This window comes from Cryptomeria japonica, chromosome 6 (assembly GCF_030272615.1).
Source record: "Cryptomeria japonica chromosome 6, Sugi_1.0, whole genome shotgun sequence".
NCBI lineage: Eukaryota > Viridiplantae > Streptophyta > Pinopsida > Cupressales > Cupressaceae > Cryptomeria > Cryptomeria japonica.
Window position 1 is genome coordinate 123,491,728 of NC_081410.1, and position 16,707 is coordinate 123,508,434.

Consider the following 16,707-nt stretch of genomic DNA (forward strand, 5'->3'; position numbering starts at 1 on the left):
GTTGGTTCCCTAAATTATTATAATTGGATTGTTTCATTGTGAGGTTGGATTGGAGTAGTAGACTCCAATAGCATTTCTCACCGAGGTTTTTCCCATATTGGGTTTTCCTCGTATATATTGGTGTCATGTGATATGCCTTTATGTGAATGCATTGTGAAGTCTTGCATTATCTCACCGGTAGGTTTACTTGTGTTTGCTTTGCTAACCGATACTCACTCTTAGGATCAAAAGGTTAAAGAGTTTTAAAACCATTGATTCACCCCCCTCTCAGTGGTACATTATATTCAACAGACATAATGGATTGTTTTAGTGGAGCCAAATACTACACAAAGATAGACTTGAAGAGTGGATATCATCAGATCGGAATCAGAGAAGGAGATGAGTGGAAGACAACATTCAAGACTATTAGAGTTATCTTTTATTAGCTAATAATTATTTATTTAATTATTAGTCTATTATACTCTATGCTTATGCTAAACTTAGGAATCTTATAATTCTTTAGGGTTTTCTCCTTTAGGGTTTCGAGTATCCTCTTATAAGGATTCTCGCTTTGTATTTTCATAACTACGGTAATTATTGAATTGCATTCTTGTTGCACAATCAATATGCCTCCTCTTTTCTGGATCTATGAATTCTAGCCTCCATAGCTTTTTTTCTTCTCTCTTTCTATGATAGGTTTGCATTCAAGTGATCTTTGGGAGTTGTAGAGTTGATTTTTCCTCAACTTCAATATGGTATAGAGTAAAAATAATAATTAAAAATTTTTTTGGCAGTTTTACGGCTTGCCTAGGCCAATCTGGACTCCGCCAGCCACCGGCGGTTTGTTAACTGCCGGTGCCATCCCTCACAATCTATGTGGGCAATCTGGGAGACGCCAACAGCTTGGGCCCCGCCAGCAATCCAAGAGCTGCCAACAACTCAGGCCCCGCTAGTAGCCAACAACTAGGAGCCGCTAGCCACTTGGGACCAGCCCGTCGTCGCCGCCGCCCGAAAACTTGCCTGGCACCTTGAAACCCTGCCAGCTACCCACCACTGAACCGTTGCCCAACCACCACCTCCCTGCCACTAGTAGGGGGGTATGGTTTTTTTAAGGGTTTTAATAGGCTAGTGGTTTTTTCCCCATAACTTGGGAAAATGGAGTCATTTTTTGCAAAACCTTATATCATCGGAAAGATATTTCCAATCTCTATCCAGATTTGGAGGTTTGAACTTTTTCTTTTTCTTTTTTGATGATATTTTTTTTTGTCAAAGCCAATGGTTATTTTTTGCACTCCGGGAGACATAACTTGAGCATCCGAACTCCATTTTTTGAAAACTTCATATCATTGGAAAGCTTGTTCTATGTACTTTTCAGTCATATGAGTTTTCTTTCTAGATTTTGATTCAAGTATATTTTATTCATTTTTTTGCTTTTCAGCACTCTAGTGAATATCTTGGATGTTTCAGGTCCTGGGATGTCTCTCTTTGAGTAGGATGCCTAGGCTTTGGCTGTTCTTTGTGTTTCCAGTCTTTTGTCTCTTCTGATTATTGTAGCATTTTATTTATACAAATACACTAAGATAAAGTGCCATCATACATTGCATACTTGGGATCTTGCACATCTTGTGTCTTATTATACATGCACTACTTATAAAATGTCATGGGGGGGTTGATGTTCTCCTTCATTTTCCATCTACCTTTGTCACATGAGTGTTCCTTCCATGACATTATCCTCATGATGTGTGTCAAGTGAGTGTTCTTTCCACAACACTATGTACTTTCTCTGCATCTTCGATGTTCCTAGTTCTTCGTCATACAGTTCTTGTTGGCCATTCTTTTCAATGTACCTATCCCTCTCCCTTTTTCAGAATTATGGGGAGGTTTGTCATGTTGTTCTAATGCTTCCTTGGTTCAATTGATCAACTCTTCAGGATTTTGTGTTTCATGCCATCTGTATCTTTGAGTTCAGTTTTTTGCCTTTATTTGCCATTTAATTCGACTAGTGTCATTTGGGGGAACTCATGCATATTACAGTCTTCTCAACTTGGTCATGTTCTATTTTAGTGGAGGTTCTTCAGATCATTAGTTACTCTTCGACAATGGTTGCAGCTATTTCATGCTTCAGTGGTATTCTTCTACTTTTTTTTGTTCCTATCTTCTAGAACACTCTTGTTTGGAGGCTTCTTAGTCCTTCACTTGAGCTTTCATCTCTTCTTTGAGAGGAGTTTTGTTCCCATAGGGTTTTCTCCTTTTTCTCCACTTTACAGAGATTTTATTATACTTACTTACCTCATCAAACCTAGTTGTTGAGACCCATTGTTGCTTTCTTGCATTTTTTACATGTTTTTTTAGTTCTTAGTTGCTTTTTAGCTACTCCCTAAGTTCATCTTAAGGGGGGGTGTTAGAGTTATCTTTTTTTAGCTAATAATTATTTTTAAATTATTAGTCTATTATACTCTATGCTTAAGCTAAACTTAGGAATCATATAATTCTTTAGGGTTTTCTCCTTTAGGGTTTTGAGTATCCTCTTATAAGGATTCTCTCTTTGTATTTTCATAACATCTATAATTATTGAATTGTATTCTTGTTACACAATAAATATGACTCCTCTTTTCTATATCTCTAAATTCTAGCCTCCATAGCTTTTTTGCTTCTCTCTTTCTATGACAGGTTTGCATGTAGGTGATCTTTGGGAGCTGTAGAGTTGATTTTTCCTGAGCTTCAATAAAGATAAATGAAGGATTGTATGAATGGTTGGTGATGCCTTTTGGGTTGACTAATGCACCAAATAATTTTATGAGGTTGATGAATGAGGTATTGAAGAAATTCTCGAGTATGTTTGTTATTGTATATTTGGATGATATTATGATTTTCAGTAAGACAAAAGAGGAGCATTTGTTGCATTTAAGACAAGTTTTGCAGAGGTTGAGAGAAGAGAAGTTGATGATAAATCTGAAGAAGTGTAGTTTCATGAAAGAAGGGTTAGTCTATTTGGGATTTGTGATATCTATGGATGGATTGAAGATGAACCCTGAGAAGGCAAGAACAATTGTTGAATGGCCTTCATCGAAAAGCTTTGGAGAGCTAAAAATCATTTCTTGGATTGGCTAGTTTCTAAGAGAAGTTTATCTAGAATTTCAGTTCAGTTTGTAGCCCTATGACTGAGACAATGAGAGGAGATAGGAAAGAATTCAAGTGGATAACCGAAGAAAATAAAAGTTTTGAATTGCTGAAGAAGAAGGTCACTGAGCAACCTGTGTTAGTTTTACCGGATTTCAACAAAGTATTTTAGGTGGATTGTGATGCAAGTGGGAACACAATTGGAGCAATATTGAGTCAGGAAGGGAAAGTAGTAGCCTATTTTAGTGAAATGTTGAACGATGCTAGGAGGAGATGTTCGATGTATGCTCAATAATTTCATGCCTATAGGGTCATAAAATTGTGACCCTATCAATTTTTTGACTACATTAGGATCCTCACGCATGCGAGATCGAATCTTCTAGCCTAATCAAGAGTGGAGACTGATCAACCCTCAGAATCAGCTTCTTTCTTGGCCTCCGCATCACCCTGTCTGCACTCTACCCTGGAGAAAGGGGTAGAACAAGGGAATTGTGCCCCTATACCCCCTATGATAGGGGTAGGGCACCCTTGTCCTCCCAAGAAAGGGGCGTGATGCCCCTTTCCATGCCTTATTTTGGGGTAGGACCTTTCCTAGAGCATGCATTGTAGGTTGTGCAGTGAGCGAGAAAACTCCCCCGATGTCAGCCTATGACAAAAATAAAATTCAGTAACATGTATTTAAGGGGAATTTGTCCTCTCATTTGTAGGATAGGGTTGGAGTTGGTCAAGTTGCATAAGTGATCAAGAATTCAAGCATTATTTTCTAGCATTGGGCATTCTCAAGTCTCCCTTCAAGGCTAGGTGTTGCATTCAAGTCAAGGATTCAACCATTGAAGAGAAGATTGATTCCAACATTTAATTCCAAACAAGAATTTCTATCAACATTGCTACCACAACCTCCCTTGAGGTGATTTACAATTTAGTCTTTCATTTACATCTACTTGCAAGTACTTTCTTTCATTACTTGGTTAATTCCAAAACTAGGGTTTGACCTAAAGGCAAACCCCCAATCCCAACCCATTTTCCTTTCTTTTCTATGTATAGGTTGTAGGTGTGCAGTTGTACTTTCAAGTTTCGAGCTCCATTTGCATAGGTAGAAAAACCATTTTTTTTTTGCGGATTTTTCTAAGGGCTTGTACATTCCCACCACGGTTCGGGAAACTTTTCCTCAAATTTGTAGGGTGACTTCATCTCGATATATTCCTATCAAATCCATGTGCACAACTTCATCCCATATTCTGATCTTAAATTATAATCAGTTATTTGTCACTTTTGCACTACATAATTCAATCAATTCCTTTCCATTTCAAATAGGACGAGGGGATTAACTTATCATTCTCATTTCACTTATAATTATATCATCTTTGGAGGTTTATTCTAGTGAGTTCTCCTCTCCTCTTCCAATGTGATTAGGTGAAAAGTGTTTAAAGGTAAATCCATAGTGAAACTCTCATCTCTCCTTGGAGGGAAAGGGTAGTTTTCCTCTTGATCTCTCAATCACACATTTCACCACATTACATTTTGGTGAACTTGATGTCTTACATGCTTTCTTTTGAACAAAATTGCATATTTTTCATTTGCAAGTTTTAAATTTCTGCAAACTTAGTGGTTAAATCATTAAAAACTCTAGTTTTTAAAATTTAAATTGAACTTGTTATTTGTAAAAATTGCTTGTGGTTATCTTAGATCTGAAAATTGTTTTGTTTATCAAATTCAATTTGCAAATAAAATTTACAAAATTAAGAGGTTACTTATTAAAACCCTAATTTTTAAAAATCATCTTGAACTTGTGCAAAAATTGGATTTTCATTTAATTTTCAGATTTCTGATTGTTCTCAGACTTGTTTTCATTCCTACAATCAAATTTTCAATTTCCCTCATTTTTCCCAAAATTCAAATTTCAAAATTAAGTGATTAGGTCATAAAACCCTAATTTTTAAATTTAATTGGATTTTGGGCAAATTTTAGATCAATTTCATTCACATTTAGATTTCTCAACATTTTCCAAGGTGTCCCTATCCATTAGGTTTGACCATTTTCAAAATTGCAATTCAATTCCTCTTTTTCTTCAAAACCCTAATAGGGTCCTATTTTTACATTTGAACCTTCATTTTTCCCATCTAGAAATCATAAAATTCACTAATTTCTTGGGGTTAGCTTTGAAATCATCGTAATATTCATCCTTGCAAATTTCAAAAAAAGTTGGTCAAACCTGTAGACACCTAAAAGTTGCACAATGAATCTTCAAGGATCTCGGTTACAACTGTGTTTTTCCCTCTGTGTCTGTTATGCTAGAAATGTATGCGAGAAATCTGGATTCATTAGATATTTTAATTAAATGGTCGTGGAATGGAGAATCATGGAACTGAAAGTCTATGGAGATTCCCAACTGGTTATAAATCAGATCAACAATGAATGTCAGACAAAGGATGACAAGTTGCTGCCATATAAAAGAATCTTAGATGACTTCAAATAGTATTTTGTACACATCACCTTCAAGCAAATACTAAGGTTGGACACCAAATGCATCCTTTATTTTGACTTTTTTGTGATCTAGTGCTGCCATTGACTGGTTTTCAGCATTAGATCCTTTATTTCTTTCATTTTTGTGACTGAGAGATTTGGCACCCTCCTGATTGCAGAAATCATTATTTTGTTTGCTGGTAGAGTCTATTTTCAGATTGACAGTACATAGGTAATGGACAATAGATTCATCATCTAGGGAAATAGGCATGTCATGGTGTTTAGGATCATCCCAGTCTATTAAATCAGGAAATATGAGTGATAAAGAGTCATTGGGTGGGTCACGATTAGCTGCGGTAAGTGTCATGATAGAGGTGTCATTAAAATTGACTGAGAGATTGGTTAAGTTAATGATATTGTCGAGGTCTTTGATGGTATCATATTTCGTGTAGACTTTCCCGTAGTGTCGTTGCTCATTTTCTTTAGCTTCATAGATATGTCAGACTAAATTCAAGTAGTCTAGACTATCTGCCTTGTCCTTCTTGAGAAAGGGGTGTATGAATAACACCTTCAGGTATATCTTCAGTAATATTTGAACAAGTTCCCCATTCATAGTCATTAGAATTAGTATCAAAAGTATTGTCCCAAAGTATTTCAGTGTTGCTGATAGGTATGTTGTAAGGTGAAAAGAGATCCCTGATAATTGATACCAGTCTGGTAGTTTTCTCTGATTCCATATCAGAACCTACTTGTACTCTTTGCATCTATTCATATACTATTTCTCCTTGGGGAGTAGTTACTTTCTTCAGGAGGTGCTAATGCCTTGTTTTGAATAGGTTCTTAGACATGGTGTACTTCCTCATAAGATGCTTCTTCTATTTGAATGGCCAACTCCTCTTGTTGTTTTTCTTTTTCTTGGTGTTCCCGCTCTTTCCTTATTGTTTCTGCTGCTTGGTGTAGTGCCTCTTTCCATGAGTCCTCATTGTATCTCTTTTTTTATTTCCATTGAGGTTTTTGATATTTATTCTTCTTTTTCCTTGGGGGTAGGTTGTGTCCATATCCAATCCTGTTTTGTCTCTAGAAAATTGTGAAGGAGGGTCCAATGGTTTTGTAATGCCTTCTTGATGCTTGCCTATAAGTCCTTTGCCATTGTATCCCATCTGTTGCATGATCAGGAATCCTTTTCCATACTATTGTGTTGGTATGGCTACCTCCATAGTAGTAGCTTTGACTTCTTCCTCATCCCTGTATAGCCAACTAAGGATGTCTTTCTCTTTTGATTCATGTGCTAGTGTGCCTAATTGGATAAATTTGCCATCAAATTTGGTGATGGGTTGTGTTGCTTGATGTGTCCATGCAGAAGGCTGCCCGTGAGTTTTTGGTGATGTTGGTAATTTGGTTAGACACATGGGTTTGAAAGAGTATTCTCCCATGCCTTACTCTTTATCTTTTGTTTGAAATCCATGGATAGAGATTTGAGCTTTTCTTGATAATGATCAAACGTTGAGGAAGTTTGAGCTTCCTTGTTGTGTGGAACCAAGCTATCTTGGGCTGCTTCCATGGCATTGCAATGTTGAAAGGGGTCATTATCTGCTGATATAGAAATCTCTTGTCTATTATATGGGAATTTGACACACTAATGGTAGGTTGATGGTACTACTTGCATTTCATGTATCCAAGGACAACCCAATAAAATATTGTATGTTAGTTTATGTCTAAGACTTGGCACATAGTGTCCCTTTGTATCAGTCCTACTTGAATAGGTAATATTATTGTTCCCTTGGATGATCTCTCTTCATCATCATATGCCTTGATGGTGATCTTTTTGTGTGGATCAATAGACTATTTAGAGAAGCCTAATGCATGGATAAGCTTTAAGGTACAAATATTGAGACCAGCTCCTCCATCTATTAATACTCTTTTAACTCGATTCTTGTAGACTAAGACTTCAATATGAAGGGGAGTACTATGTGGATGACTCAAAGAGATATTATCATGTTCAGAAAAGGTGAGATTGTGAGGCCTTGTCATGTGAGCCACCATGGATTGAAATTGATCAATATCCATATCTTGAGGCACATTTGTTTCAACTAGTGCTTGTTCCAAGATGTTCTTATGTTTCAGTGAAAGTTTTAGTAACTCGAGTATGGATATCTGAGCAAGATTTTTCCGCAGTTGATCAACTAAGCTATATTGAGTCTTGGGGAGAATGATTGTTATTGATGTATGTCCTTTCAAGACATATTTTTGAGCTCTCATGGTTACATTGATCAACTCATATTCAAGTTTGTCTTTGATTTTAATGACATTTACTTGATTGTCATCTATCGATATATGATTGATGGTGTTATTGTATATGTGATTTATGCGAGTGCCTCTGGTATCGTTTGATGATAAGGCTCCTTGTTGTAATTTGGAAGAGGATTTTTAAACGCATCATGATCACTATTTGTTTTGAGACCATCAACCATTAAATCACATCTATCAATCATGTCTTGAACAATGTTTTCAAGCCTCATGCAATCGTTTGTTTGATGTCCTTTATTTTGATAAAAATCATAGAAGTGTGAGTCATTCCACCAAGGTGGTTTGATCTAGGGTTCAAAATTATTTATGGTTGATAATGTGATAATCTTGTTTTCCATGAGTTCTCAGAATGCTGATTCTAAGGATTGTCCCAATGGTGTGTAGATGCGTCTATTTTGGAAATTGTTGGTGTTACCCCTTTGATTTGGATTAGTTCCTCAATTAGTGTTGTTGCCTTGGGCATTTTTGTTGGTATTTGGATTTGAAGGTCCCTGATTGCTATTTGGCGGATAAGTGTTAGTGCCTTGGTTAGCACCCTTTTGATTCTTGGTAGCATGTGGATTACCTGATAAAGCCAATAATGGTTGTTTGGAATTCATATCATTAGCATCAGTTCCTCCCTCATTAACATCATTTTTGTTTCTGGTCCAGAATCTAGATTTGTCTAAGGTGTTGTTGTTGTTCTGGTTGTTAAAATGAGAGTTGGATTAATTAGTTCCTTCTTTGAAGAACTTCAATGTTCCTTTCTTGATACATGCCTCCTCTACTTGGATTCCATTTTTGATTAATTTGGCAAAAGATGGTATGCACTAGAGCTTGAGTAGATAACTCATCTCACTATTCAGATTGTCGATAAGGATATTCATCTTTTCTTTCTCAGGCACATCTCAAGGATATCTTGAAACCATGAATCTCCATCGTTGACCAAACACCATGAATGTTTCATTATTTTTCTGTTTGGTATTGCATACATCCAGCATGGTGATTGCGTGTTGAATATTGTAGGAGTATTGCGTGATAAATTTATTGACCAACTCATCAAAGGATATGAGGAGAGGTGTAAGTTTAGACAACCACTTCATTGTTTTTTCTCCCAAAATTCTTGGGAACAACCTCATTAAATAAGTGTCATCGTGAGAAAATTCAAGGATCATGGTACAAAACTCCTAAACATGATCATGAGGATCACTCTTACCATCATATTTGTCATATTTGGGTATGTCTGAATTCGAGGGAAAAGGTATCATGTTCAATCTCCTATCAAAGAGGCAAGGAAATTTTTTTTTTAAGGAGTATCGTACCATAGTCCCCTGTTGCATGTCCTACATTTGTCTCTGCAGCATTTGCATTTGTTATGTAAGAGAAACCATGGGCGTATTTTTTTGTCAAGGAAATGATTTTTCTCTTTTGTTATCCCTAGTTCGGGTATGGGTGTGTTCTGGTATGTTATGTTGTTCAGGTATGTTTTGTTCAGGTTCATGTGTCTCCTCTTCTCTCTATTGTTCTTGATAAGTGTAATTTCAAGACCTTGTCCTAAAGATTTTAGTGTCAAAGTCTTCAGGAATCCTAACTCCTTTGCTTGTTAGCATGAGCATGCATTTTTCTTTGTCAGCTTCTTTGATTCTTTCCATAAGTTTTTGGAATGAGGGGTTTTCTTGACATTCTTGAATAAGCTCCTTAGTGATCTTTGTTTCCTCTAGATTTGGATACTCGAAAGGATTTGATAATCTTCAACCCATACTGGACTTTGGTTGTGGTTCACTTTGTTTGTTTCATTCAGAGTGAGTGACAATGGGCATCTAGTAGAAACTTTCTATGACAAAGGGGACAAACTCCTCTTCTTCTTGTTGTTCGGGAGTTGGTGGTTCAAATCGAGCTATTTTGTAAGTGATGTAGACTTCTGGGAAGAAATCTGGGTTGATCTTTCCTCCACGATTCAAGCGTTGACTGAATGTTGAATTTGGCAAAAGGCTCTACTTCTTAATGGTTCTTCATCAAATTTTTTTGACTTGTCTTGAAGATATAACTGCATATGATGGAGAAAGGTGTGATGTGATTTGAAGAGTTGACAATTTATATAGAGAAATCTATTTCGTTTGGCAAGTTTCTGAGAACCGAGTTGTTGTTTCTTCAACTTAGTTTTGTGATGAAAACTTTTTCTTCTCAAAATATGAGTGGTCATACATGATTGATCAATGGTTTCCTTTGATGTTTGGATTATGATACTTTGTTTGAAAACTTAAGCCTACTTTTATCGAGTAGAGGTTTAGATTCACCTCTATGACAAAGTGCATCAAATGATATGGAAAAAGAGTTTCCCGATATGGAGACTCGATTTGATGACTTAAGTTTAAACTAGGTATGTTTGGTTGATGGAATCTATTAGATGGTGGACCTCTTGATGAATGTGATGATACTATTTGATTCTGATAGGATAAAGTTTTTATCCCTAGCTAGTTTTGGATTTTGACAAATGTTGTTCTAAGATTGACTCGCTTGATTGTTTGGAATATTTCTCTGATATTTTGGTTCAAGTTTTGCTTTGCAAGGTTAATTGAGGATCCAAAAGGGTATTTGAGATTGATGATAAAAAATTTCAAAAATGCTCAGTTTCGCTCTTTGTTTTTCTAAATTTTACCTATGCACCAAGACAGAGACTGGATGCGCTAAAGTGTGATCTAGATGCGCTATCAAAAGCCACCAATGCACTAAGCAGCATGTACTACGCGCTAAACCAAAGTTTTGAATTTTGACCGATCTGGATGGGTTATGCACTAATATGTCCTTAATACGCGCTAATGTTTAGACTCAAAGTGCTACAGTTTTCCCCTAATGCACTAGGCTGATGCTCCAAAGCGCTAGTATGGTGTCTCAGAGCACTAGTGAAAAGTTTGTCAAATTTTTGGACTATTATGCTCTATTTTTAAGAATGAGTGTGCTAAGTTTCAGATTGCATGCACTAAAGTGTGATCTATATGTGCTAGGAGATTGCTCCTATGTGCTAAACTCCTTTGTTTGTTCTGTTTTTGGTTTTTTTGGAAAATTTTCAACACTTTTTAAATTTTGATGGATGATTATCTGAATTATAAACTGAAAACATAGCATGAAAGAGACAACCATTTTTGCCTATTATAAACAAAGAGTGTATGTTCTGCGAGGATGTGTTCAAATCCCCAATGTTTTCACAGGTTTGGATACAAATAAGACAATTCAGAAAAACTCTTTATTCAAAGGTCATCAATAATACCATAGCCCATTAGTCTTGATACTCTGTCAGCTCAAACGGTTGTGTCAACCCCTAGGGGGCGCCCATTTTTTTGCCTTTTTCCAGAAATTAACCCAAAGTGAATTGCTTCACAATTGGGTAGTTATCTTGGGAGATATATGGTGAGTAATCTTAGGGGTGGATTCTTCCCCACCCTTGCACTATGATATTGTCAATGTTTGGATACTGACTCGGCTCAAGGTTTCTATTGCTAAAGTTCATAATTAGACTTTTGTTCGGTCTTCAGTGATAAACTCCCTCAGGAGGCTTCCCAACCTTTAGAACAAAGTCTTTACATCTCTTAAAGATATTGGGGGAAGACTAATAACTGAGAAAAACTATTGAAGGGACTTTCATCATCCTCCACTTTTGATTATAGTGGGTTGGAACACTTGGCGATAAAGTCATTTCCCACTTAGATCATTCCCCTCTCACTGGCACTCTAAGAGCAACTCAAGAGGGTAGGCCTGCTAAAGGATGTAAATGGTTGAATTACAGAAAGTTTAAGAGTGGTTTGGTTTTTTGGTCACCTAGTTAAGGGGAGAGCATATACCTTCCACTTTCGAAACAAGGCACAAAATGGTTCTTTTTAACCCTTCAATTCAGTGATTTGCTAACTTCTATTGGGAGATGTTGCTCCAAAAAAGGCACAATGTTCTTTTTAACTCTCAAATCAATGATTTTCTAATCTAAGTAAAGAAATCCGGGTCAACAAAGCAAATTTTTGATATGGTCAATAGAATAAATTCAATAGGGGAAGGATTTCCCTCTTTTGCTTTATCTAGAATTTGGAAGTGAGGTTCTTTAACTTGTGAAAAAAAAACTGAAGTAGATCCTTTTAAACACCAAAGGATGGTAACGTTTGTTTTATACTTTGCAAAAGTAAAGTTTGTTTTTGTTCTTTTTAAATCCCAAAATGAATTGTTTTTCTCCCTATGAAAGAAAAATTAAGATTTGTTTGTTGTTCTTTTTAAATCACCCAAAAGGAAAATGAGTTCATTTTTACCAATAAGGGGAATTAAAAACTTCTAATAACTAACTTATAAAAGTTAGAGATAATAAAACTAATCAAATGCCTAAAATAGTAACAAAATTAACCTTTCAATTCTACAAAACGAAGGTTAGTAACCTGCAATCAAAACACTAGTTAGCAAAGAAAAAGAGTTTCCAAGGTGGACTTCTACAAGTCTAAGTTTTTATCTCGATTACAACTATGTTTTTCCCTCTGTGTTTGTTATGCTGGAAATGTATATAAGAAATCTAGATTCATTAGATATTTTAATTAAATGGTTGTAGAATAGAGAATCATGGAACTGAAAGTCTATGGAGATTCCCAACTGGTTATAAATCAGATCAACAATGAATATCAGACAAAGGATGACAAGCTGCTACCATACAAAAGAATGGTAGATGACTTCAAATAGTATTTTGTACACATCACCTTCGAGCAAATACGAAGGTTGGACAACTATCACTTCACTATTAAAAATTCCAGAGCAACAGAGTCGTTATGGGTTTCTGGTAGAGCAACTATTTTCCCGAGCCTGTAACAATTCTGCATCCCATGTTATCTATGCCTTAACCAGTTCAAACTCTCCATTATACGAAACAATCTATGAATATCTTAAAACCAATACCCTACCCATTGACCTATCACATAACCAAAAACCTAACTTTATCCAACAAGCCGCCCTTTATACCTTAACTACTGATACCCTTTACCGTCGAGGTCTAGATGGTACTCTTCTTTGTTGCCTTGATCGTAATGAATCTGACTCTACTTTACACGAGCTTCATGGGGGAATTTGTGGCACACATTCAAGTGATCCTACTCTCGCTAAATTTTTTTTGAGAATGGGGTATTATTGGCCAACAATGGAAAAATACTCTTATCTCTTTGCAAAGAAATGTCCTAAGTGCCAAATCCATGGCAATCTTATCCATGCACCAGCATAGGAATTGCAGCCATTTACAACATCTTGGCCTTTCTACCATTGGGGACTTGATTTAGTAGGGAAAATCTATCCTTCCTCTTCAAATGGATACAAGTTCATAATCACTGTGACAGAGTATTTCACAAAAAAGATTGAAGCAGTCCCACTGACCACAGTAACTAGAAAATAAATTGCCTCATTTATTCTCAATTTTTTGATCTCCAGATATGACATTCCTAGTTCCATCATTATAGACAATGGGCGTCCCTTCAAAAATTAGGATGTGTGAGAACTCTATGAACAATTCAAAATACAACATCATTTCTCTACACCTTACTATCCATAGGGGAATGGTTAAGCAGAGGCACCAAATAAAATAGTATTAAAAATCCTAAAGAAGACAATAAATGATGTAGGAAAGGATTGGCATGTGCAACTCAATTCGACACTTTGGGTATACATGACTAGCATCTGGACACCTACAGGGGCTACACCATATTCTTTGGTGTATGGATCAGAAGCAATTTTACCTCTTGAGGTAGAGATTCCATCACTCAGAGTATCTTTGAAAGGTCTCATTCCAGATGAGGAATATCGGGTCAACAGATTGCAAGAACTAGAGCTTCTGGATAAAAAATGACAACATGCCTATAATCACCTCAAATAATACCAACATCGCATGTGCCAAAGCTACAAACACAAAGTCATCCCTAGGATTTTTAAAGTTGGTGATCTTGTACTCAAAGAAAATCCCCGAAATCAATAGGATCGAGAAAAGAAGGGGAAGTTTGAACCTAACTAGTTGGGTCCCTATGTTATCATATTAGCTTATGGACCAGGTTCCTATCAACTAACAACTTCAGAGGGAGATGTGCTCGATGAACCAACCAACAACATCCATCTAAAGAAATACTATACTTGAGTGGTCTAATGCACGGAAAAAGTGAAAAATACAAAAAAAATTGAAAAATCAGAAAAATACAAAAAAATCAAAACAACAAAAAAAGTGCAATAAAAACAAGTGGTGAAAACCTAGCAATAGACACTATTTGTGAGGGAATAGCTCCTCTATCTATCATTACTCATATCTTTTGCAGCCAAATTCAAAGCTAATGGCCATCGCCCAACACCTTTCACACAACATTATCTGGGACACACTTAATGTAGTCATTATCCTTGCTTATCTAAAGACCAATTCATCATATCCCACCATGGCTTGGTAATCACTATAAATATCCACATCGATCGTTATCTATAGCTAGGGGAAGTATTCCTCTAACTTCAAGCATTCCAACAAAAAGCAAATAAGAATTGTAGCACGCCGAGAAAATCCTGTCAACAATAGCTCATTAGCCGAGAAAACAAAACACTGATCTTATTTACAATTTCAACATACACATGATGGATGATTTTGTGAATTATAATTTTTTTACATCTCGCATGAAGTTTTGATTATTTTGCACTTAAACTTTTTGAATTATTGGATCTCCTAAATTTTCTCAAATTTGCATCGAGCAAGAGAAAGTGGTTGGAGGGTCTGATATTTTTTGGTTTTTTGTCTGTGAGGCGATCACTTGTACTATGCAAAATTTTGTCTCAAGACGTGATTATGAATGTATCACTGAAGACATTGTTCCACTTTATGCATATAAATGGTCCAATCTTATATGTTTATATGCAAGTAACACTCAAGTCATCTTGGTTCAATTATACCTCAACGCTTGTGCCATCTTGCAATATCAAAATCCATGTAAGTTTTTCTCAGGTCATTATGGTTCAATTATACCATTATGCTTGTATAAAACTTCCAACATATCAAACACTCAATGATGATAAACAAAAATGGAGCATAAACATGTGACTACATAGGAACGACAAATGATAGAATGAGGATGATCAATTAGTTCAATATCATTTTACAATTAGTTGCATATCATGTAATTTTGCATTTAGTTGCATATCATTATCATACATCTCATTTTCAAGATACATCTCACATCTCATAAATCAATGCAATACTTCATCACATTTTCATTCATCTCATCATGAATCATACATTCATGTCATAATCGAAATCAAGAGCATTTATCTAGTATGACATCATCCTCATAGAATCTCATATCGAAACATATTGCATATCATTCATCATTGCATCCATCACATGCATATCTATCATATCATCATGGAATCTTTCTTCACTTTCATATCTTCATCATTATTCCAAACTATCTTCTATCATTCTTCCTAAATATCTTCTATCATGTCTTATATAGGATGTATCTTTCCTGAAACCAGATGTTTTGATCAACTCTTATGCAGGATATATCGTTCTTGAAACTAGACGTTTTGATCAGCTCTTATACAAGATATATTGTTCTTGAAACCGGATGTTTTGATCAGCTCTTATACAAGATATATTGTTCCTAAAACCATATTCTCAATCATCTATGTCTTATATAAATGGTATCATTCCTGAAACCAGATGCTCGATCATTCATGTCTTATATAGGCGGTATCATTCCTGAAACCAGACGCTCAATCATCCATGTCTTATACAAGAGGTGTCATACTTGAAACAAGACTTGATCTCAATCCAATCAATCTAATCAATCTTATCAAACTCATGCATGGCATCACTATTCTATCTTTCAAATAGAATTCTTCTTCTTTTGAGAGATCATTCATGTCTTTTGTGCATGAACGATCTCCTGAGGGGGCATTATCATATCAAATCTCAACATCAATTTCATATCAGTTTCATATCAAATTTTCATATCAAATCAATTCTTTATATCTGAGGCATCATCAATATCATTTATCAAATCTGGGGCACAACATCATCATATTGACATCTCGATGCAAACATCATATCCGATAATTTTTCTTTGAATCAACATGTGCACACACGTCACTTCAAAGAGGGGCAAAATGTAGACGTATAAAAATGACCACTTTCCTAAGTGAATATTTAATATTCATTTTAACCTCATTCCTCTATTTAATTAAATTTTGTTTAATTAAATCTATTTGATTAAATAAGTTATTCAATTTATTTAATTAAATTCACCCAAGCCTTTCATATCCTTTAATTAAATAAATCACTTTATTTAATTAATTTCCCTTTCTCCCCTTTTAATGAAATCTACATTTGATTAAATTGGTCATGTCAAATAAATAAATCTAATTTATTTAAATCCCCGACTTGCATCTATTTTGTTGAAATAAAGAAATTAATTTTAATTAAAACTACCCTCCATCCACTTGCATTCTCCTACATCTCCCACTTGCCTCTCTAAACCCCTCTTCTAGATTCTTCTAATCACTTCTAAATAAGCCTAACCCATCTACTAAATATTGTCACATCCCTAAGCAAAGGGAAGTAACTTCTCAAACCCTCAAAGTCTTTGGAAACCATTAAAGGCTTTATGTCTTCAACAAGTTAACCTTGAAAGTCTTCCAAACCATTAATGGTTAACTCAACCCTCTTGCATGATTAGAGACTTTCTCTCTAACTCAACCCTCATCTAACCCAAGAGTCTCATCAAGAATTCATGACTTTACCCTTGGTTATTCCTTTAACCCTTGCACAAGAGTTTATCCTTTGGGTAAAAGCTTTATCCAATGGATAACCTTGACCTA